We start from the raw sequence: 22,127 nt of genomic DNA, 5'->3' as shown, positions 1-22,127 counted from the left end.
AAAATCAAGCTCATAAGGCATACAAGGTCCTTCCTGATCTGCCCCTGACAGTATGTGCCCTCATCTTAAACCAGTAACTACCATGCCCCCTTGAATCTGATTTCAGTGACACTAGTCTTCTTACACTGCCTTAAAAAAGCTAAGTTCAGGGCCTTTATATATGCTATTCTGTCCTTTGAAGTGTTGCCTGGTTAACTCCTTTTATTTTACCAGGACCTAAAAACCTGGTCATCTCTTCAGAGAGGTCCCTCCAGAGCCCCCTGTCTGAAGTACATCCCACTCCTGTTATTCAATCCTGCATTTTGTTTGCTTCCCATCCAGCTTTTGCTGCAGTGGAGTTTAACTCTTCCACTAGAACAGGAGTTCACAAACTTTCTGTAAAGGACCAGATAGTAGATATTTTAGGCCTTGTGGGCCATACAGTCTTTGTTGAACTTCTCTACTTGGCCATTATAATGTGAAAGCAGCTGTTAAAAATACAAAAATGAATGATTGTATCTGTGTTCCAATAAAACTTTACTTATGGACACTGAAATTTGAATGCCATGTAGTTTATGTGCATCAAAAAATAATTTTCCAGTTTTTTTTAAAACAATTATAAAAACGTGAAAACCATAGCTAGTCCACGGGCCATACAAAAAGATGAATTTGGCCCTGCACCAGAAAATAAGCTTCATGAGGGAAGAGATACATTTGTCATGGTCATTGTTATCTCCAGCATTCAATCCAGGGCCGGGTATATAATGTTACTTATTAATTACCTTTTTAGTGAATGAATGACTCTTGCTTTAAGTTGTCACAATCATAGTTTGATCTACAAGCCCAAAGCATAATGGGAATTTGAATAGAAATTAGTAAAACCTGATTTTTATCCTATGCTTTATAATTTACAAAGTATTACCATATACATTATCTCAGTTGATCTACCAAAATCTTTGAGATAAGAAAGATGATAATTATTATAATTGTGAGTTTAAGAAACTAAATGATTTCCTAAGATAATACAGCTAATAAATGTTGGTTTGGCTGTGTCCCCACCCAAATCTCATCTTGAATTGTAGCTCCCCTACTTCCCATGTGTTGTGGGAGGAACCAGGTAGGAGATAATTGAATCATGGAGGCAGTTTCCCCCATGCTGTTCTCCTGGTAGTGAATAAGTTTCAGGAGATCTGATGATTTCATAAGGCGGTTTTGCTTGGCTATCCTTTATCTCTTGCCTGCCACCATGTAAGACATGCCTTTTGCCTTCCACTGTGAGGCCTCCCAGCCACGTGAAACTGTGAGTCCATTAAACCTCTTTTTCTTTATAAATTATCCAGTCTTGGGTATGTCTTTGTCAGCAGTGGGAGAACAGATTAATATAGGATCAGAAAAAGAACCTCGTGCCATTTCCTCTAGTCAGTGGCTTTGAAAGCATAGTCCCCTGATCAGCAATGCAAGCATCCCCTAGAGTCTATTAGGAATAAAATTTCTTAAGCCCCAAACCAGACCTACTGAATCAAAAACCACAGAAATGGGGCCCAGCAAACTCAGTTTTAACAAGGCTTCCAGATGATTCTGATGAATGCTAATGTTTGTGGACCACTGCTATAGGCCAGGAGCTCTCAGCACTGGCCTCCTCTTAGAATTCACCTGGAAAGTTTATAAAAATCATCAATGCCTGGGCTGTGATTCAATTCATCTGGGGTTGAGTGGGGGGCATCAGTATTTTTAAAAGCTCGCTAGGTGACACTGAAGCATATCTAGAGTCAAAAGCTACTGCAGTAATGGCCGTGCTTCCTCTTATAACAGGAAAGAAATGCTGCCCAAATAAGTTAGGATCACCTGCATAGATCCAAGCCAATATTAGGTCCTGAACTTATTCTCTTCATGGGACACCAAAAGATGGATTTCCCACAGCCTCAGACAATTTAATAGAGTTTCGCAGACACCACAGGTCCACAGACTAAGACCTGTCCCAATAATTGCTCATGTTCCCATTTCTCCTCAGGCCTTTATTTCCATTGCCACAACTCCCTCCTTCCTTGCTTTCATCAGCTGATTGCACAGATTCCATTAGAACTAAAGGCAGGTGCAGCCTGGAGTGAAGCAAGAACTCATCTGTTCCTTCACGTTCTCACTCCTGATGTTTGCTAGTTTGTATGATTAATTTTATCAATTTTCCTGACCTGCTTTGCCACTGAAATAAATATGACAGCTGCTCTGCTGCCTCAATTCTTCCTCTTGCCAAGTGAGATGCTGAGATGTGTTTTCTTGTTGATGGCAGACTTGGGTAAATATCAAGTAAACAGACAAAACAGGATTCATCCTGGTCATATTGACAAGGCAGGTGTGGAAACAAACATGAATGCTTCAATTGGATATAAAAAGTAGAAAGCTAATTTCCCACCTCCTACTTTTCCCAGGTACTCATTCAAGAAAACAACATCACATCCCCCATTTCCAAGTCTGCCTTACCCACTGGTTCTATGTTTTATTCTTTTAGAATAAACTACTTGATAGGTAACAATACAAAAATACTTAGTCTGTGACTACCTCTGATATTTACTTGTTTAGAGGGGTGGGGTGACAGAGTAAAGAATATCTGGGCTGGGTGCGGTGGCTCATGCCTGTAATCCCAGCACTTTGGGAGGCCGAGGTAGGCAGATCACATGAGGAGAGAAGTTTGAGACCAGCCTGGCCAACATGGTGAAACCCCATCTTTACTAAAAATACAAAAAATTTAGCTGGGCATGGTGATGTGCACCTGTAGTCCCAGCTACTCACAAGGCTGAAGCAGAAGAGTCGTTTGAACCCGGGAGGTGGAGGTTGCAGTAAGCCGAGATTGCACCACTGCACTCCAGCCTGGGCAACAGAGCAAGACTCCATCTCAAAAAAAAAAAAAAAATCTGAAAGTGTGTTGCAAAATATAACCTGTCCCAGAAATACTAGCTGTTATTATCAGAAGAAGTACAATTTTATCATTGTCCAAAAGAAGGGAAATCATTTGTGTTGAGTAACTACTATTTGGCAGGTGCTTTACTTCATTATCAACTACCATCAATTTTAAGGAAGTTATACTAATCCCTATATTACAGAGAATATTGAGGTTCAAGTGGTTGGGTGCCTGTTCCTAGTTACACCACCTGTGAGCTCAAGATTAGGCAGCATCCCCATCTTACCACACCACACCTGCTACTCCACAGTGAGCAGCCACTTGCCGGACTGCTTCTTCTGCTCTTAGCAAAGTGGCGCCTGATTAAACATTGTGGGAAAATGAAAATAACCTACCTTCATGTTGTTCAATTTGAAGAAAATTCGAAAGGTACTTTAATCCAAAATCCATGCCTGTGTTTCGTTGGGTAAATTACAATCTCTTCATAATTCAGTTTCCTAATGTGTAAAATACAAAGAATAAGAACCTCAAGTTTTCATTTTGAGTGCTAAAGTAGCTTTAAGAGATAGTGTACACAAAAAGATGCCTAGAACAATTCCTAAAAAATATTAGGTGCTTAAGAACTGAATTTGAATAGGAATCATACTCCCTTCATAAGAGGAGAACTGAAATACTGCTATAAGCAGTTTTTTGACTTAAAATATTGTCAGGGTAATAGATCTCAATTAAAATGTGTGCGCACGCGCGCGCGCGTGTGTGTGTGTGTGTGTGTGTGGAAAGGTAACAAAATAAACTGGTTATTTGTGAGTAGCACCTGCTCACTTTTCAATCTTGATAACTAGCTGAGGGCTGCACAGGTATATTCATAAGAGAAAGTAGACACCAGCCTGAAGCTTTATTCTACAAATGAGGGTAATGATGTCAAATTTGTTTTTAAAAAAATGAAAAGATGGTCTGGGAACTGTGGCTTATGCCTGTAATCTCAGCACTTTGGGAGGCCGAGGTGGGCAGATCACCTGAGGTCAGGAGTTCGAGACTAGCCTAGCCAACATGGTGAAATCCTGTCTCTACTAAAAATACAAAAATTAGCTGGCCATGGTGGCATGCACCTGTAATCCCAGCTACTCAGGAGGCTGAGGCAGGAAAACTACTTGAACTCGGGAGGCAGAGGTTGCAGTGAGCAGAGATGACACCACTGCACTCCAGCTTGGGTGACAGAGTGAGACTCTGTCTCAAAAAAAAAAAGAAAAAGAAAAGATGGTACAAAAGCTTATTTTCCTAAATCCTTAAACAGGAAGGAGTTTCCGGAGGTCTTTGCCTCCAGTCTTCAGGAAGTAAATACTGTTGTTTCCTACAGATGAAACCAAAATAATGACCAGAACACTTTGCCAGTGAGCAGATCAGAGAAGACCACAAAGCAAGTCCTCTACATCTATCCCTGGCAATGTTAGGAAGGTTCAATGGGCTTTTCCAGCCTCTCTTCTATTCACAAAACTTTTCCCTGGATCTGGTTCTGGAGAAATCCATCCACCATGGTTGCAAGAACTGGGTAGGGGATGGGGATGGAGGTAAGAATGAAGGGCAGCAGAGCCCTTTTAATGGTGGTCTAGGCCAGTCTTACCATCCCTCATTCCATTATTTTACTATTTCCTACATTTGACTTGCCCTTCAAAATAAATAAAGTCATCTAAGGATGACTCTCTAAAAATTGCATGGGGGACGTGATATGACATCATCTGATTAAAGAGGCTAATGCATTTAGAGGAGGGAGTCAAAGACATCCGCTGCAGCTGGGTGTCCTAATGCTCTCTCATTGCTGTGCAACAATGATAACGGCAATAAATTGTTATCAGCATTAGCTTAAACTTGACTTGGTGATGGCTTGTGGAAAATAAACTGCCAGCCCATTCTCGAGTACACCGTGGTACCCTTGGCCAACGGATCATTTCCCTCCCCATATAAAACCTCCTCCGTGCAGCTATCTTGCTGCCTCTCCCTGCTGGAGGAAGGGTGGAAGTGAGTAGAATGGAAACATCTTTTGTAGTAGTCCCCTTGGCCTGTTGAATACTGAGGTATGAGACTGCTTAGCTCTTTCTCCACCATCTCATTCATAAAAGGAAAAAGAGAGGGTGGAACAGAGGAAAGATTTTCCTGTTACTTTCTTTTGCATTGCTCACTGCACACATCATCATCCCAATCACTGCAGTGGAGAGTTGGTGGAGACCCAAGTCGGGGACCCGCCTTTGTGAGCGGAAGAATCAGGTATGAGATACAATGTCTAATTTCCAGCCTCCCAATTTCCTAGGCAGACCTCCTGAATTCAGCTCTTCCTAAATGAGAGGGGCAAGGAGGGAGTTCTCCTGCTGGCAGAGTGTTGAAAACACGATCCATGACATAGGCCTGGGAGGAAGATTTTGCTTGGGAAATGTAAGAGCTTCAGTATTTTGCACACCAAGCTTGTCTTCTAATGACAGCCTTGGGAGCCAGACATTTCTAAGTGCTAATTAGAGGTGTTGATTATCGTGGTAGGCCTATGGGGGCTCAACCCAAGCCCGAGAGCAAAAGGCACAGATAAAATAAAGATTGTTACGGTAGCTCCCAGTGTCACATGAACATCAATACTGGATTGTCAGTGCCCAGACGCAATCCAATCTGGGACTCCAGCTACTGCAATGTTGGAGTCCCAGGGTGATACACGGGGCTGTCACACTATTCACAATATGCAGTTCTGATCGAGTCACAGATACTCCATCCTAATCAATCAGGAAAAACTCACCAGAACTTGGATATAGAGATTGACTCACGACAGGATTTCACTAAAACATGAGCAAAAGCCATGGAGATGGGACATACAAAGAATCTCGACCTCTCAGTTCTAAAACAAATGAACTGTTTAAGACACAGTGTGCTGGGTTTCCATTTATGACCTTACGCATGCACATATTTTGACATGCACACACGTGATTTCTCTCATGCAGAAGGTACTTGGGTTATTGATTTACTCTCACTTTACAGCCATATCTTTTGACAGTTTATGACTATATTGGAAAGAGAATGTGAATCAGAAACAGAAGTCTTAAGGATGAATCCTAATTTGGGAGGCAGGCAGGCAGTGGGTGACAATTGAAGCTCTAGAATCTGAAGAAGCCTGAAGCTTTTGAAACATCACTTTCCTCTTCTGTAAAATGCGGATTAAGATCATTGAAGATTAAATAGTAACTGCCAAATTGTTAGCATTGTATCTAGCATTGATGATGATCACATCTCTTAGTGCTTTTTCTGTCCCTATATTCCTTCTTTGAAATAAACAGAAAATAATAAAATTCTACCTTTAGAATGTTCAAGGATGAAATGAGAGGATATTATTTATGAATCATTATGAATTTACAAATGATAGTCATGATTATAATAAACGCAACCTAAGTCATCCTCTGTTTTGAGACTGGATGTCTAGCCCAAGCTTAGATAGGGATCTTTTTCATTGAGGCTTTGACTTGCTGTGTGACCTTGGGTAAGTGGGAATCTCTTCTATTTTTATTTTAATCTTCAAGCTGATTTAATAAAACTGATCAGAATTCAAATGAAATAACTCATGTGGAACTTTTTGCCTCCTGTAAAGCACTGTACATGCATCTATCATACAGTGCAGTGCAGTGCACTTTGGAATCGGGCAGAACCAGATTCAATTCCATTTTTACCATTCATTAGTTTCATAACCTACAGTAAGTTACTTATGTTAACCCTGGTTCTAAAATGAGAAAAATAATACCTGCCCCAAAAGTCAATGTATAAAATGCTAGCACCTTACCTGGGCCATGGAATATAATAAATGTCCATTCTCCCCCACACCTGCTCACTGGGTAATACTGATTAGGATAACGGGGATACCTTTTCCCTCTGCAAAAAGGGAGACAAAGTCAGTTTAAACAAGTATTAATATGACATCTATTCTTGGGTGTGAGGGTGTGCAGTGAGAGGCACATGAAAGTGCAAAAAGGGAGAAGAAATCACTCTTAACCCTGCAAACAGGCAGCCCAGCTCTGGGCATAGTGCTCTATCCCTGATCTAAATAGACCCAGGGGGAACATGGCAGGGATGGAGAAGGGCAGAACCATATAGTCATTTTTTTCTGCTGAGATATTCCCTGGCTGCTTAAACCCTCCCTTATCCCCAGAGCTTACATTTCTCAACACCAACAATCCGTACATTGAAGTCACTTTACTCTGTTGGGAGGCATAAATCTGGCCCCCTCAGAGTCCACTGAAGCAAATTGCTAGCAACTTCTCAGACACAAAGGAGAAAATCAAGGTTGACTGCCAAATTCTTCTAGTTGCTTTGAGAAAGTCATCCTACTTGAATTCAATGGAAAGCATTCTTCAAGGTATGCTCTACAGAACGCTATTTCTAAGAAATATTTTTTTTTGAAAAAGGACTACTTTATGGTCAAAAGTTGGCTAAACATTACATGTTGTATCCCCCCTTCTTGAGACTGACAGTTAAGATAAGCTTATTATTGGAGAGGGATTCTGGTAAAACCACTTCTATATTTTGATTAGTGTGTCCCAAACTAACTTGACAATAGAAACTATTTTCCACAAAATACCTATAAAATTCTGTAAGACTGGCTTCAAGGAAAGCACTTTTGGCAACCCTGCAAATAGTCTTTGTTCTCCCAATTATCCAAAACTCTACTTTAAGTTTTAATCAGTCCTTGATAGATAGAAGATGTTCAATAAGAACTTGCTAAATGAATGGATCCCACAGTGGTGAGCAATTTGGCAAACGATAGACTTAGTCTATCTTGGCTAATGTGATAACACATACAGCAAACCAGCTAATCTAGCAATCCACAAATATTTATTCAACACATACACACTTTGCTATGAAGTGAAAAATTTCATGCCATAGAATGTGTTATTATAATGCCAAGAATCCAAAGCACTGAGCCTCAGCCTTGACTTGGTCCAACTCTGGAGACATTTGTCAGTGTGTTTATTTCTAGGTCACTTGTCTCTATGGCCTCATAGGAGGACAGTTAGCCTCCATTAAACATTTTTTTGGAATTGTCCTGATTTTTATATATTGTCTCCCATTTGTCTCATAAACCACTGAAATGTGCACAAAAATCTAATACCTCAGCACCCAAACTACATTTCTCAGATTTCTCCATTCACCTGTTATTACAACTATTCCTTATGACACATCATTTTCACATGTTTTTATGAGGAATTTATAAAGTATAGCCACAGTATTCACAAGCAACATGATAGAGATTTTCCATGCCAAATGAGGTGAAAGAAATCTGATCTCTATCTCCAAGTGTGACAACAAGGAAACATATAATGTCTTTTATGTCATTGTTTTTGTTTTTTAAAATACTATTTTTTAGGTTATATGTAGATCTCTGTGTATGAGTTTATGCATTCTGTAAAAGATAGCCTTAGTCTGAAGGGAAAGGAACACCACAGGGTTCTATCAACTCAAGAGTCTTCTTTCCAAGGTCTTAGGAGAGCCAGCAATGGCAGTGGCTGTGATGATTTACATTCCACAGGAAGGGTTAACCTCATCTCATGGCCACTGTTGTCTCAGGACAACTTGTCAGCCCACAAGAACATCCCATAATGGATTTGAAGTGGATTGTGCAGCCCCTTGCAAGGTGGATGCTGTATTTATTGAATAGACATTAAAAAGAACATTTCTCAATTTCTCAGCACTGAACTCAGGGTCAATGGATCTTCTTGGCACTGACATGCTGAGTCAACTCCTAGCTCAAAGCTTTTAAAGGGACTGGGGTTAGATTAAAGGATTAGACTCTGTCTTGAATGTTTCCCTGGCAAAATCGTTGGGTCTTAAATCATTTATGTTGCCTTGTAGCGCTTTACTTGGCCTTTCACTGCTGGCTTTGAAAGACACACACACACACACACACACACACAGACAACACACAAAAAGCATAACAACTCTTTTGCAGATTTGACTAGGGATTTTTTTGCTTCTGAGAGAAGGCTATCCCAAGCTTATCATATAGAACAATAGCTGTGGCCTTTAGCAATAATTTTAAGAGAGTAGGCCATGCCTATATACTCTGATTGAATCCCCTACCCTCCAAATGGAAACCAAGCTTCCAAGTGCTGTGCCCTCATATCCTGCCACACCGTTATCCTTAATGTAGACCCAATTGACTAACTGACTTTGGTCAAAGACAACCACATTCCCTCTCACATACCTTCTGCATGCATCATTCCCATTTCAGCATTCATTGGAATACCCACCCACATAGTCAATCACTGTCACCTGTCACCCTGCTGGAAGTTTGTGTACACACAATGCCATTCACTCGTTGATGACTTCTTACAAAAGAAAACAAGGCTTTATACTCTTGTACAGTTAAATGCAGATCAAAAAAACACATATTCCTTATGTGGTTTTGTATATTCTAATGTAGAAAATACCTGGCATGGTGCTTATATATGCCACGTACTGAGTATATATATATATACACATATATCTCTAACCAAGAGGGGTTCAAGCAGGGGTGGAATGGATATTTAGAGGGTCAGCGTATATTGGATGGAACACAGGATTTAGAAAAGGCCGCCTGGGTTCAAATCTTGAACTCTTATTAGCTTATTAGTTGTACTACAAACCAAACAAAGCAAACACTTTTTTGTCGCACTAAAATTAAGAAATTTTAAAAATACCTCCAAGAATCAATACACTGAAATGTTAGCTATTTATTGCCTAAAACCTCCTTATCGCATATAATTCCTAGTTGAAGTCAAAATGAATAGAACAACAACAGAGAAGTAGCTGTGATGGGATAAACATCAAACTGTAATAAAAGAGTCAAAAATAATGGTTTAAATTAAGAATATGAACTATCTTCCTTTTGGCTTAAGCTATACTACTGTCCTACAAAAACCTTCCATGCCAGTCATAGTGGCATCTTCACTGGAGTGTCCACACACCTACCCCTCCACACTCTTTTCTAATGCTGTCCCTCTCACTACATATGTTCTCTCTCCTCTTCTCTACCTACCCAAATCCTACATTTCCAATTGAGTCAAGTTTCGAATACATCTCTCTGGTTAGTGCTTCTCTGAACACCATAGTCCCAGTGACCTTGACCTTCTTTTCACTTATTCTATCACAATGTTTATTATTTTTTATGTGAATGTTTGTTATGACTTATTTTCTCAACCAGATTTAGAGCTAAACAAAAGCTGTGCCAAGTTTTATATGTTTTATTTTTTGCAACTTATCCCTCACCTCCCAGGCAAACACACACATGCACACAGACACATAAATGTACATGCAATACACACACATACACACATTTACATACCTGATTTTTTCAATGACTAGTTCTTTGTGTATGGTGGGTGCCCATCAATTATTTGTTTCCCGTTTGATTATGGTTCTTGTATAAACTGTTCTGAACTGTCTAGCACTCTCCACTATTCATTGCTGGGAATACCTCTGTCCAATTATACCCCAGGTCTTGGAATCTATTCTATTCCACAGGAAGACTTCATGAACTTTAGTAAGTAATGAATTTGTAATTGAAATTATTATGCTGGTTTTGGTATCTAGAATACTGTGATTTTTGTGAAAACATTTCTGCTTTTCAAAAACATGAGTTTGAAAAGAAAAAGAAAAAGTATCCTGTATCCAAGCTTTGAACTTCCATAATTTCACTGTGGCTGAAACCCTATTCCAGCATCCTATTTCCCTCATTTACTCCAAAAAAAAACTATACATAGCTCCCAGAAATTCTCTTCAAAAATTGAAGCCCTACCTCTGAAGACAGAACCCAAGGTTGAGGCAATAATATCTGCTCACCAACTATTCTTCATCCGCTGCCCTCAAATTCCTTGATCTTTAATCCAGCTTCCAGCAGAACAATGGTGGAATGACTTCTACTCTTCCTGGATGTTAAATGTAAGTTTCTCATGCTCCACTCCATTTTTCTTATTTTGCTCTTACGGAAACTTCTCCCTCAAACTCTGAACTCCTACTTCCATATCCCAAATGAGCTTTTCCTCTTGCTTTTAAGACCTGGTAATCTTTCTGACTTCCTCAGCATTCATATACCCATTGTTCTGCATTCTCAGTCTCAGACAATGACACCCAACACCCCGTAAAGATAGCACCAGGTGCCCCTGTACTCCCAATACGATGGGCAAGGTTCAGAAATAATCTATCACTGTGCTTTTTGGACACCAAGATTTACTTGCCTGGTTGTTTTTTCTACCATTAGTAGTTGAGTCCAGCTTCAAGTACCTGCCCCAAATTTTCATATCCAGATTCTTTCCATTTAGCTCTGATAATTTTAGCCTTGGGGTATATCATAGACTAGGTCTGTAGCAGCCATATTGACTTGAGCTCAATGTTATTTATTGAGCAAGAGAATAGTCTATAGGCATCAGTTAATAATGTCTTTTTTTTTTTTTTTTTTTGCTTTGCTAAATTTTCTGGTAGTCTCATAGACAAAAAGCCCAATTAATTGCTCAGATAAATTTAATGCTTGGCGCCACTCAGACAGTGCCTGTGAACTCAGTGAACCACAAAAAAAAAAGCTCAGAGTTTTTAATGCAAAGCAACAAGGTCATGAGTTTGTCACAGAGGCTATGAAAAGGAAAACAAAATATAATTAGCAAATAGGAAGAATAAATATACGAGATGGTTCCATAGTGACAACAGCTTTCATTCTTCCACTGAGCCTTGTCTAATTCTCATTTCTCAAGGATCCCATGAGCTAGCCAAAGGGTCTTGCTCATAAACCTAGACACAGAGATGACAATAATGTTAATTCTGTGTGTGCCAAACTGCTGTCATATCTCACAACACAGGGAAATTATAAGTCATTATTGGAACCAAAGCGCAAGTGACTCAGTAAAAGAAATCCATTGCTAGGCCAGATGCGGGGGCTCATGCCTGTAATCCCAGTACTTTGGGAGGCCGAGGCAGGTGGATCACCTGAGGTCAAGAGTTCGAGACCAGCCTGGCCAACATGGTGAAACCTTGTCTCTACTAAAAATACAAAAATTAGCTGGGTGCAGTGGCAGGCACCTGTAATCTTAGCTACTGAGGAGGCTGAGTCAGGAGAATCACTCGATCCCAGGAGACGGAGGTTGCACTGAGCTGAGATCACACCATTGCACTCCAGCCTGGGCAACAGAGCAAAAACTCCATCTCAAAAAAACAAAAAGAAAAAGAAAAAGAAAAGAAAAGAAATCCATTGCTAGGAAAGAGGTAGGCCTAGAAGGTTTCATGCTTAATATTTTATTATACAGCTCAAGAAATAGTGGTCCTTGATGACCATTAAACTGAGTTTCCCCACCTTATTTCCAATGTTTAAGTATGCACCCCTGCTTCCATTCTGGAATTTCAGATCATTTTGAAAGTAGCAGGAAGAAAGTGACTCATTTATATACAAGGAAACCTCCAAAGGCTATCAGCAGATTTCACAGCAGAAAGTAGGCTAGCAGAGCTTGGGATGATATATTTAAAGTGATGGCTAGGGGATGGGGGAGGGACTTTGTCAACCAAGAATACTATACTCGGTGAAACTATCTTTTAGCAATGAAAGAGAGATAAAGACTTTTCCAGACCAACAAAAACTGTGGGAGTTCATTACCACTAGACCTCCCTTAAAAGAAATGTTAAAGAAAGTTTTTCAACTTGAAACAAAAGGACACTAACAACATAAAAACGTATGAAAGTACAAAATTCACTGTAAGCAAAGGAGGAGAGTCAAGATGGCTGATTAGATGCAGCCAGGAAGAGTATCCCCCACTGAAAAACCAGGCCATCAAGAAGACAGCACAGCCCAAGCAGATCTTTAGAAGGTAGGCATTGAGAGTGGATGAAGGGAGGATGCAGAAATTAGGCTGAAGGGGGAGGAAGTTGAGAACTCTCAATGAGGTTGTCAAGCACCAGGACTCATTCCTGGCCCCCAGTGGCTCCTGGGGAAGGGATTAGTTAAGTAGGCATGGAGTGTCCTACTCTCACCACGGACCCCAGAATGCTAGCTGCAGGAGATCCCATGACCCCCACAAACATTTGAGCTGGCAGAGAGAGCTGCTTTTAGGGTCGGCAGGGGCAGGACTCCAACCTGTGTGGAGCCCAGAAACGTTGGCATAGGAATCGCTGCAGTGGAGCATGACCAGGAGTGCCAATCCCCCAAGGCTTGCCACATTCCTCAAGAAGGTTTGGCCTTTGTTGACTGTTGGAGCTGGACAGAGCAGGGCTCTCTTGCCCATAAGACAGGGCCACTCTGATCTGAGTGCCACCCTGTCTGCCAATCTCTCTCGAGGTCCCTGCCTGGCTGTGCCCACTTGCCTGCACTGTGCCACTGGCAGTGCAGCCTCGGATGCCCAACCAGGGTTCCTCGCAGTGGCCACTGCGATAGCCTCTTTGCTGGCAGACCCCGCTATCTGTAGAAGAGCTTCTGCAGACTGGCCCCTGTCAGTATGCACCCAAGTGAACCCTCCTCCCACTGCTTTGCCAGCATGCATGGGTGGACTTTACCATCCCACTGCCACCAGTGCACATGCACAAACTGCTCTGCCACTACTCCAGTGAAGTGATTTTGCCAGCACCTCCCATTGGAGTGTTGTTGCCAGCAAACCAGGAACACTTCAGCCCCTCTGGCACACCAGGTATTTAACCTTGACAGGCCACGGAACAAAGCTGTGGGCCTTGTTTCAGCCCCCAGGGTTAGAGCACATGGCTCAGGAGTGCTGAGCTGAGCCTTGTTCCCCTGAAATCATCCAGAAATGAAGCCAGTCAACTGAACCCAAATTATACCATAGGCAAATTCTCAAGGGCATCAAAGAAAATAAAAGCAAAAGGCCCCATCCAAAGAATAGCAACTGTAAAGATTGAGGAAATATTTTCTCCCTTGACTGAGCCTACTGCAGCCTTTCTAAGGTTTTTTCCTAGTGAGGCTGAGAGGGTCTTTAAGGAAAACGCTGCATCTGGATATGCCTTGAGGGAAGGCGTCAAATCCAGAAGCATGGAAAAGACAAGGGAGGCATCACAGTTTTCTACTGAAATCAACAACTTCAACTTCTTACCATGGAAAATTCAGAGAAGACTGAAGTGGTTCTCCTTGCTTGTGGTTCTTTTAATCCTATCACCAACATGCACCTCAGGCTGTTTGAGCTGGCCAAGGACTACATGAGTGGAACAGGAAGATACAGAGTTGTCGAAGACATAATCTCTCCTGTTGGCAATACCAGGAGAATGGACTCATTCCTGCCCATCACTGGGTCATCACGTCAAAACCTCCCACCAAGAATGCCAAATGGGTGGAAGTTGATACATGAAAAAGTCTTCAAAAGGAGCAGATAGAAACTGTTAAAGTGCTTATACACCATCAGGAGAAACTGGAGGCTAGTAACTGTGATAACCAGCAGAACTTGCATATGTTAGAAAGGCCTGGACAAAAGAGGAAGTGGACTGAACAAAGACAGGATTCTAGTTGAAAGAAATCCCTGGAGTCCAAACCAAAAGGTACAACAAAGGTCAAGCTGTTGTGTGGGACAGATTATTGGAGTCCTTTGGTATTCCCAATTTGTAGAAGACAGAAGACATCACCCAGATTGTGGCAGACTATGAGTTCACATGTATACTCAGGCAGGAAATGATGCTCAAAAATTCATCCATGATCTGACGTGCTGTGAAAACACTGGAGCAACATTCACATAGTGAATGAATGGATCACTAATGATATCTCATCTACAACAATCTGGAGAGCCCTCAGAAGGGGACAGAGCATTCGCTACTTGTTATGAGAACTTGTCCAAGAATAAATCAAAAAGCATAATTTGTAATTATTGAAAAGCATAATCTGTCTTCTGAGGGTGAAGACAGGAATGCTGGGATCATTCTGGCCCCTTTGAGAGAAACACTGCAGAAGCTAAGGCATCGGAATCTAGAGCATGATGATTTGGACTTCCCTGTTGGGGATTTGAAACAATCTGGGTGTGAGTAACTGGGGAAATAAATTGTGATCCTGTTGCATAAACTAAAGCTTAAAAGTTTAGTAAAAATCAGTGGTAAGTTAAAAACAGGGTTTTTTTTTTTCTTTTTATCAGAAATTGCTAAGATTAATGTTTTCCTCATGTTCTTCTTTTTTTAAGAATGTACAAATCTCTTTATCTTTAAAACAAGAGATTTAGCAGCACACTAAAACTGAAGAATTTTCAGTGAAACTAGTTACAAATAAGAAGTCAAAAAGTACATCCTAGCTCTACCACATAAAAGAAGCAAAGTGTGTAAAGCAAACATTCACTTAAAATTCTAACTTTGGTTATGAAGGGAATTGACATTTTATCCATGATTGTTGCTGGGTAATCTGCAGCCAGGGTAGACAAAGGAAGGAATTCTTACAGTGGTGATCTTATAAAATGAACCATTGACAAATCATCTTCACTTATGCCAAATAAAGGTTGTGCACATGCATGGCAGAAACACTGCACCAATAGTTAGCTCTCTGTGATACACATCAGAATTGCTGACTAAACTTTGGCAAGACCTACCTGCCTGGAGCTCCACCTTTGAAGGTAGGGAGTGAGGTCCAAGCCCTCATATGTTTAGAAAGATGCAGGTACCAGCTACTCGGGAGGCTGGGGCAGGAGAATCGTTTGAACCTGGGAGGCGGAGGTTGCAGTGAGCTGAGATTGTGCCACTGCACCCTAGCCTGGTGACAGAGCAACACTCCATCTCAGAAAAAAAAAAAAAAAAAAAAAAGAGAAAGAAAGATGCAGCTATTTCTGAAGCCCCCCAGAGATAGAGAGCTGCTGCCTTATACTTTATAACCATTCACTTAGCCTTGTTATGGATCATGCTCTAACCCTGGCCATCCGCCCTCTCTTTATCTTCAGGAACAACTTCAGCGATGACACCATGCTACCTTGAATTGAGAGAATCACAGGAAACGCAGGGTCTTATGCAAGGATTTTATAAGTCTGAATGCTCTTAGCCTTTATTGGTAGCTTAATCAAAAGACCTGAGTGAGGCACAGTGGTGCATGATCTGTAATCCCATCTGCTTTGGAGGCAGGAACAGGAGGATAGCTTGAGTCTAGAAGTTTGAGACCAGCCTGGGCAAAATAGTGAGAATTTGTCTTTAAAAATCCTGGAGTTTCTGAAGAGCCCTGCTGTTTCTGTTCCAGCCCATTGTGAAGCTGCCATTTGTGAGTTTAAGCAGAAAAAGGATCTGTTTTCCTATACTTTTTCTCTTCTTTTTTTTTGCGTGTGACATTTAACCAAAGTAGTATTCTCAAATAGTCATAGCTTTATGTTAAAACACAAGCTTGTTACATGGTTTGCTACTGATTAAAATTTTGTGGAAGTTTTACCAATTGGTAAGGAAAAAGATCAGTAATAGCTTTTTGTAGATTAGTTTTAGGGTTTGTGAAAATAATCCTATGATAGAAACCAGACTAAAGTTAAATTTCTAATGAAGATAGAATAATTTGCCTTTTTGCAATTTCTATTTTATACTTACACCATCCTGGATGAAGGGTTTGTAACTGCTGAAGAAAAAAATACTTAGAAATGTACAATTGTATAGTCAGAGCTGAATCTATAGTTTAAAAAAGGGAAATGTTAAATAAAGTTAAGTAAATGTATGTGTTACAGTTCCCAGCTTACTCCTGCTAAAGCCATCGGCCAACTCTCAAAGAGAGAGAGGGTGCAAAGCCTGACATGCAGCAGGTTTCAGTATCCATCCACCAAGTGAATGAAAGATTGGAATGTCAAATCCTACGGATGAGAGTCATTTTTCTCTTCCTTACCTTTCTGGAGTTTATGAGTTGAAACAAGGGGCCAGGTTCACTGGCTCACACCTGTAATCCCAGCACTTTGGGAGGCCGAAGCAGGCAGATCACTTGAGGTGAGGAGTTCAAGACCAGCCTGGCCAACATAGTGAAATCCCCTCTCTACCAAAAAATGCAAAAACAAAAACAAAAAACAAAAAACAAAACAAAACAACAACAACAACAACAAAAAAAAAATATATATATATATATAGCCAGGTGTGGTGGCAGGGGCCTGTAGTCCTAGCTACTTGGGAGGTTGAGGCTGGAGAATTGCTTAAACCTGAGAGGCAGAGGTTGCAGTGAGGTCTGATTGTGCCACTGCACTCTAATCTGGGTGATAGTCAGACCTTGTCTCAAAAAACAAAAAAAGAGTTGAAGGAGCCCTGTAAAATTAGAACAATGAACTTCACAGGGAAATAAATATTGATGACTGATGTGACTTTCTTTAAGGAAGAAGAAAATGTGCCATTGTTTATTCCCTACCACATCATTTCCATAATTTGCTTGTATGTACTGTGAATTTAGAGGAAATATGTGATGCTGGTGTTTTGTTTCACTTGTTTGTTTGATGCTGGGGATTTTGTGTATTGTACACTTTACTCCTTACATTGTGTAATTTGAATGCAACAAACAAACCTGCAGTGAAAGTCCTTCTTTGGCATCTTCATTCAGATGAATGGAGAGACTTTGTGGTAGTGTTTATCTATGTGAACAGCAGAACTTTTAGATAAGAGAAGTGGGTTCTCTTTGGTGATGAAGGTGTAGAGATTGAGCCATGACGATAATTTAGGTTAAAGAATAAAGAACGCTTTTTTTTTTGCCATCTGTAGGGTCTAGCCACAGAGTAGAAGGAAGCATCCCCTAGGTCAGCATGCAGGGTGGTGGGAGGGCTTTTATCTTCCTTACCTCAGCCTCTTTTTTCACTGTTCTGGAAGTCCAGAAGTTACTATATCATAAAATAGGTTCCTTTAACATTTATTTCTGGGTGCCACAGGAAGTCCATTCCCTGCTATTCTCATCATTTTTCCCAAAGGCCTCTTGATTTAAAAATTTCACCATGGCATCACCTCAGCTGTGAAGATGTATAAACAGTGTCCACCTCTGATATCTGCACTCAGTTTACCAGTGGTGCTGTTTGAACTTCATAGTGCCAAAACTTATTGAGCACTTACTGTGTGCTGGGCATGTGCTACTGAGTGCCTTATATCATAAGGAAACTGAGCAAAATCAGGGGACTGGTGTAAATGGTGAAACTGGGCTTCAATCTAAGCTTTGTCTTGGGAGCCAGTACCCTTAACTTCTCCTTGTGTAAAATATTACTTTCCAAAGAGTGAAGTTTTCCCCAAGTCATAAAATTTTCATTTACCCTAAGTGTGTACAAATAAAGCTTTCAACAGAAAAAAAAAAAATTAGAGGAACATCAGCCCACCCAGATGAGAAAATATCAGTACAAGAACTCTGGCAACTCAAACAGCCAGACTCTCTTCTTACCTCCGAATAACTGCACTAGCTCCCTAGCAATGGCTTTTAATCAGGCTAAAAGAGCTGAAATGACAGACATGGAATTCAAAATCTGAATGACAATGAAGATCATCCAGATTCAGGAGAAAGTTGAAACCTAATTCAAAGACTCTAAGGCATCCAGTGAAAGGATACAGGAGTGAAAGACAAAATAGCCCTTTAAGAAAGAACCAAGCTGATCTTATGCAGCTTGGTTTTCACAATACAATCAGAAGTATTAAAAGCAGAATAGACCAAGCTAAGAAAAGAATTTCAGAGCTTGAAGACCATTTTGAATCAATTCAGTCAGTCAAAAACAAACAAACAAAAAGAATAAAAAAGAATGAACAAAAACTTTGAGAAAGATGGGATTATGTAAAGAAACAAAACCTACTACTCATTGGTATACCTGAAAGAGAGGGAGAGAGAGCAACAACTTGGAAAACATATTTGAGGATATTGTTCACAAAAATTTCCCCAACCTCACTAGAAAGGTTGACATTCAAGTTCAGAGAATTCAGAGAACCTCTGTAAGATACTATATAAGACAACCATCCCCAAGACACATAGTTATCAGGTTGTCCAAGATCAAAATGAAAGAAAAAAATATTAAAGACTGCTACACTGAAGGGGAAGGTCACCCAAAATGGGAACACCATCAGGCTAACAACAGACCTTTCAGAAGAAACCCTACAACCCAAAAGAAATTGGGGACCTATATTCAGCATCCTTAAAGAAAAGAAATTTCAACCAAGAATGTTATATCCAGCCAAACTAAACTTCATAAACAAAGGAGAAATAAAATTCCTTCTAGACAAGCAAATGTTAAGGGAATTTATTACCATCTGAACTGTCTTACAAGAGGTCATTAAAGGAATGCTAAACATGGAAACAAAAGACTAAAGGAATGCTAAACATGGAAACAAAAGACTAAAGGAATGCTAAACATGGAAACAAAAGACCACAAAAACAGATGTAAGTGCACAGATCATTAACATTGTAAAGCAACTACACAATCAAGTCTATATAACAACCAGCTAAAAACATAAAAACATGATTACAGGATCAAATCTGCATACATGAATATGAATCTTGAATGTAAATATGCTAAATGGCCCACTTAAAAGGCACAGGGTGGCAAATTGGACAAAGAAACAAGACCCAACTGTATACTGTCTTGAAGAAACCTGTCTCGCATTCAGTGACACCCATAGGCTCAAAGTAAAGGGACAGAGAAAATCTACCAAGCAAATAGAAAACTAAAAAGAGCTGGGGTTGCTATTTCATTTCACACAAAACAGACTTTAAACCAGTAATGATCAAACAGGTCAAAGAAGGGCATTTCATAATGGGAAAGGGTTCAATTCAAAAAGAAGACTTAACTATCCCAATATATAAGCACCCAACACTGGAGCACCCAGATTCATAAAACAAGTTATTAGATACCTACAAAGAGACTTAGATAACCACACGATAATGATGGGAGACTTCAACACCCCACTGACAGTATTAGACAGATAATTGAGACAGAAAACTAACAATGACATTTGGTACCTAAACTCAACATTTGACCAAATAAACCTAACAGATATCTACAGAACACACTACCCAACAACAGCAGAATATACATTCTTCTCATCTGCACATGGCACATACTCTAAAATTGACCATATGCTCAGCGATAAAGCAATTCTCAACAAATTTTTTAAAAATCAAAGTCATGCCAATCACACCCTTGGACCACAGCACAATAAAAATAGAAGTTAATATAAGAAGATCTCTCAAAACCATACAATTACGTGGAAATTTAACAAACTGCTCCTGAATGACTTTTCAGCAAACAATGAAATTAAGGCAGTAATCAAGAAATTTCTTGAAACTAATGAAAAGAAAGGTACAATATACCAGAATCTCTAGGATACAACTAACGTAGCATTCAGATAGAAGTTTATGTGATAAACACCCATATCAAAAAGCTAGAAAGATCTCAAATTAACAACCTAACATCACATCTAGAGGAATTAGAAAAAGAAGAAACCAACCTCAAAACTAACAGAAGAAAAGGAATAACCAACACCAGAGCTGAACTGAATGAAACTGAGACCACAAAAAAAATACAAAAGATCAATAAAACCAAAATTTGTTCTTTGAAAGAATAAATAAGATTGATAGACCTCTATCTAGACTAATAAAGGAAAAGAGAAGATTCAAAAAAATGCAGTCAGGAATGACAAAAGGGACACTATCACCAATCCCACAGAAATGTTTTAAATCTTCATAAACTATTGTAAGCACATCTGAGCACACAAACTAGAAAATCTAGAAGAAATTGATAAATTCCTTGAAACATACAACCTCACAAGATTGAACCAGGAAAAAAGATGGGAATCCTGAACAGATTAATAATGATTTCTGATATTAAAACGAAATAAAAAGCTTACCAACTGAAAAACGTTCAGGACCAGACAGATGCAAAACTGAATTCTAGCAGATGTACAAAAAAGAGCTGATACCAATCCTACTGAAACTATTCCAAAAAATTGAGGCAGAGGGACTCCTGCCTAACTCATTCTATGAGGCCAGCATCATTCTGATACCAAAACCCGGCAAAGACACAACAAAATAGAAAACTTTAAGTCAATATTCTTAATGAACATACATGCTAAAATCCTCAACAAAATACTAGCAAATCAAATCCAGCAACATATCAAAAACACACCATGATCAAGTAAGCTTTAGCCCTGGAATGCAAGGTTGGTTCAACATAGGCAAATCAGGGGGAGAAGCCAAGATGGCCAAACAGGAACAGCTCCGGTCTACAGCTCCCAGCGTGGGCAGTGCAGAAGATGGGTGATTTCTGCATTTCCATCTGAGGTACCGGGTTCATCTCACTAGGGAGTGCCAGACAGTGGGCGCAGGACAGTAGGTGCAGCGCACCGTGCACCAGCCGAAGCAGGGCGAGCCATTGCCTACCTCGGGAAGCGCAAGGGATCAGGAAGTTCCCTTTCCAGGGGTGACAGACAGCACCTGGAAAATCGGGCCACTCCCACCCGAATACTACACTTTTCCGACGGGCTTAGGAAACGGCTCACCAGGAGATTATAGCCTGCAACAGCTCAGAGGGTCCTATGCCCATGGAGTCTCACTGATTGCTAGCACAGCAGTCTGAGAATAAACTGCAAGGCGGCAGCAAGGCTGGGGGAGAGGTGCCCGCCATTGCCCAGGCTTGCTTAGGTAAACAAAGCAGCCGGGAAGCTCCAACTGGGTGGAGCCCACCACAGCTCAAGGAGGCCTGCCTGCCTCTGTAGGCTCCACCTCTGTGGGCAGGGCACAGACAAAGAAAAAGACACCAGTAACCTCTGCAGACTTAAATGACCCTGTCTGACAGTTTTGAGGAGACCAGTGGTTCTCCCAGCACGCAGCTGGAGATCTGAGAACAGGCAGACTGCCTACTCAAGTGGGTCCATGACCCCGGATCCCCAAGCAGCCTAACTAGGAGGCACCCCCCAGTGGGGGCAGAATGACACCCCACATGGACGGGTACTCCTCTGAGACAAAACTTCCAGAGGAACAATCAGACAGCAGCATTCACGGATCATGAAATTCCATGGTTCTGCAGACACCGCTGCTGATACCCAGGCAAACAGGGTCTGCAGTGGACCTCTAGCAAACTCCAACAGACCTGCAGCTGAGGGTCCTGTCTGTTAGAAGGAAAACTAACAAACAGAAAGCACATCCACACCAAAAACCCATCTGTACATCACCATCATCAAAGACCAAAAGTAGATAGAACCACAAAGATGGGGAAAAAACAGAGCAGAAAAACTGGAAACTCTGAAAAGCAGAGTGCCTCTCCTCCTCCAAAGGAATGCAGTTCCTCACCAGCAACGGAACAAAGCTGGACAGAGAATGACTTTGACG

The 22,127-nt window shown here is 40.7% G+C and overlaps 1 pseudogene; it reads left to right on the top strand.

Moving 5' to 3' along the window:
• The first annotated feature begins 13,957 nt into the window (after positions 1-13,957).
• LOC100444165 (nicotinamide/nicotinic acid mononucleotide adenylyltransferase 1-like) lies at positions 13,958-14,827 on the top strand (annotated as a pseudogene).
• The last annotated feature ends 7,300 nt before the right edge of the window (positions 14,828-22,127 follow it).

The sequence above is a fragment of the Pongo abelii genome, chromosome 1 (genome assembly GCF_028885655.2).
Source record: "Pongo abelii isolate AG06213 chromosome 1, NHGRI_mPonAbe1-v2.0_pri, whole genome shotgun sequence".
Taxonomy (NCBI): domain Eukaryota; kingdom Metazoa; phylum Chordata; class Mammalia; order Primates; family Hominidae; genus Pongo; species Pongo abelii.
Note: the sequence above shows the minus strand (reverse complement) of the source record. Positions and strands in the feature narration are given on the sequence as shown.